This window comes from Branchiostoma lanceolatum, chromosome 16, assembly GCF_035083965.1.
Source record: "Branchiostoma lanceolatum isolate klBraLanc5 chromosome 16, klBraLanc5.hap2, whole genome shotgun sequence".
In the NCBI taxonomy this organism is placed as follows: Eukaryota; Metazoa; Chordata; class Leptocardii; order Amphioxiformes; family Branchiostomatidae; genus Branchiostoma; species Branchiostoma lanceolatum.
The window spans coordinates 1,918,917-1,922,525 of record NC_089737.1 but is presented as its reverse complement, the minus strand read 5'-3'; positions in this window follow the sequence as shown (position 1 = coordinate 1,922,525).

The following is a 3,609-nucleotide window of genomic DNA, read 5'->3' as shown; positions in this document are numbered from 1 at the left end:
GACTTCTTCAGATTCCTAAATTTGGAGTTTGGAGGTTGGAGTGGCTATTTCGGCAGAAATGTTGCCCTCTAGTAGGGACGGATCATAACAGCGAAAGACGTTTTGAAGACATCAATTATCTTTAGTTTACAAGGAAATCTCTATGCAACGACATCTAAAAACTTTAACTTTAAAAAAGATATCATCAAAGAAATCAAGATTTTAATTGACGCAACAACTTTGAATGTATTCATCAGTTTGTCAGAGACAGAAACACGTACAGATCCTGTCAAGGTTAATGACATGTAATACAGCAAAATGGTCAGAAAATGCATTGCGTAAACCCGGAAAGTATTAGAGACAATGTGACAGGTTCAAGGTCATGTGTGGTCTAACTGGAGAAATATTACAGCATCGCTATTCCATAACGTCAAACGTGACGTGTGGCTAGCCAAATTACGTCAGAAGCAAATATAACGTTATAGTGTTCCTAATTTCTCGATGATTTTAGTCCGTTAGCTTTTATCGTTAAAGCGGAGGGTGGTGGCATGAACAGGATATTAAATTTGACACGAATGGCCCTGGGACAACTTCCAAACCATCAATTCATAGTTACGATATCTTGGACAAAATCTCTTCACCTAGCTAAAATATCTGATAAGCAACATGTGCAGAGGAGGGCGACATGTAGAGTTTCAGTACTGATTGCCAAGAACTGATTACTAAGTACATGTACTTTAAGAAACCTGTGACTTTTGGCTACGTAAGGTTGGGTTCTATAGGATGTGGAAAATCTACAAGGTCAATTTCAGTCTACCCATCTGAATCCAATGAATGACAGAATGTGTCGTGACCCCACACAAGGGCAGGTGGCATGACTTATCCACCGAACTACACAAAATGCCATAAAGTTTTACGGCCAAACAGGTCTTGAAAGAAAGTCGCGATCGCTGGCCAAACATCTGTAGGTGAAAGCTGAATTCCGTGCCATCTATCCGGTAAAAGATAAGGAGATCTCTAAGGAATTCTTTCACAGAAACTTGAGAAAGAGGATTTCAAAGGACGTGCGGGCATCTAGGGTGCGACACATCGGCACACTGCCAGAACTAAAGCAGGTCCCGACTACGTCTGCCATAGCTAGTTACAGCCAAGGATTGTGGCGGTTTATTTCCTGTTTTTGTGAAACAGTCAGTCGCAGATAAGTTGCAAATTTGATTTTATTTCTGCATGGAAGTTTGAACCCGTGATGTACTGTAAAAGGGGAAATGTTTGCGGTTGCTTTATGTTCGCGGTTTTCGCGGTTCGAGTTCGATGCACGGATTCCTCTAGTCTTTCGCAGGAAACGTATAAAATCATAGAAGAGCACGGACGGGCTAGTGGCATTCTGTGGCGTAATGGTTCGAGTGTTTGCCCAAGACTCAAGAGGTTCTGGGTTCGAAACCCTGACGTGCCCGACATGCCCCGATGTGGTATGCCCTTAAGAATTTCATCACTTCACCCAAATGACAATGACTGCCTAGCTTTGGTTGGGGATGTAAAGCCAAAGCACGGAAAAGGACCCATCACACCGAAAAGTGTAGATTTTATCCCGGTGTGAGTGGATCAAACCTAAGTTACAGGTGCCCTAAGTGAGGTACTGTGCTTGGACCCCTCAGTCTATTTAGGTTCTAAATAAGCACATACTAATGAAGAAAAAGACGAACTTGCCCTGTACTCCTCCGGTCTATTACATATTGAAGGAATGAAGACCATTATTGCACATTTATCCACACTGGGCCAAGTACAGGTCATAGCTAAAATTACAGAACATGTTGAAAGTTAATAGATTATAGATAGAAAATAAAGTAGCTAACATTGAATATCTTGAACTTCAGCTTTTTAGTTATACATGTAGTAGAAGTACACAAGAATAGATATTTTCTCGATGGGAGGTTTGTCTACTTGTACTGGACATATGAATGTGTCTACAGAATAATATAAAACAGAGATAAAACAGAGATGTTTCTTTTAATAGGCCATGCTGACCTGGTGACAGGACCTACACGGGAAACAGGCACCTCCTGAGAACTCCTGACCTCTTCAGGTCAAAAGGCGGCGGGAAAGCTAATTGTAACATCGACTACTGCAAACACAGACGTCCTCCTCGGTAATAGGGATTGTAGGAAGCCCGCCTGGTGTTTTTTGGTTTACCGCGAGGATGCGGCGGAAAGTCAGACAGGTTCCAAACATTTTGTATTGCTCCGGCCTGTTTTGCACAATTTGTGTGCTTACATATACTGTATTTCTAATGGTGTATGCAAGGCGACGAGAACCAAGAGAAATGCGTTTAAAAAAAACACGGATAAATAAAGACGTGCTACTGACAACCCGGAGCCTTACATATCTTGGCAATTGGGAAGAGATGTCCCGGATGTGGACGTGGATCAAATCATCAAAGGTCATCAAAGTCGCAGTAGGTGTTCAAGGATGCAACAATGTCAACAATCTCCACGTGGAGCTAGGAAGAGGGGGGTACTCGGGACCTGGGGATTACAACACAGAACGTTACTTTCAAGCTTACCCGATGATAGCCTGGGTACTGTCGCTACTCCCGTTCGGCCGGGGAAGCAACTTGCCCCGCCACCACTGTCCACAGTTAGGATCGGTTAGCATCGGAAATCGGCTGCAAAGAGGGACCGGGTGCAAACTCTATATCGCGTATGATGTTCTCCCCCAGCCTAGCGCGAAAGGTCTGGTATCCAGGCTATAATACTAGCTGCTTGACAAAACGTCCTCCGCTTGTCGGGCCACAGTGATATGGGGCCTTGATATGATGTAATGTACGCGTAAATACCTAGTGCCTGTAAAAATTAACTTAAGTTAAATAATACCAGATGCAGACCTTTCACAGCAGATAAGGATAGTGCTGTGCTTTGCCTTTATGGTTTCGTCTTTATCGTTAAATTCGTTGTGAAACACAAAACATTGTGAAATGATTCTAAACACACAAAACTAACTACATTATGGCAACTAAATGTTTTTACTTAAATTTGTCCCTCTTATTGGGTGGGGAATTTGGACTTGCGCATAGACTTACGCACACACACACAGACACACACGCACACACACACACACACACGCATACATACATACATACATACATACAAAAATACATTCACACACACACACACACAAACAAACACACACACACACACACACAAACACATACACTTTCTTGGTCAGGATTTTTCATTTTTACACCACGTATGTACATGATTTGTGGGAGCTTGATGGGTACACTAATATGATACCAAACACACGTGCCGAGACCACAGCAACTCAGCAAGACTATGCCACATCACAAACCAGAAACAGGTGTGCCGGGATTTCTCAGGTTATTGGTTGGCTATTCCATTCGGGCAGGGGGTAGGTTTTTTTCCATCAGATTACTGTAAAAAGGGGAGTGTTTGCGGGGATTTGATTGCACGTTTAGGGAGAAAATGAAGTATTCCGGCAGTGGTTTTAAGTTAGCGATTGAAACTGGCTTGTACAAAATGTAGGTTTGTACTGTGTTCGCGGTGAAGAAGTCACCGGGAAAATCGCGAACAAACGAAATCGCGAACATTTTCCCTTTTAAAGTAACTTATTAAG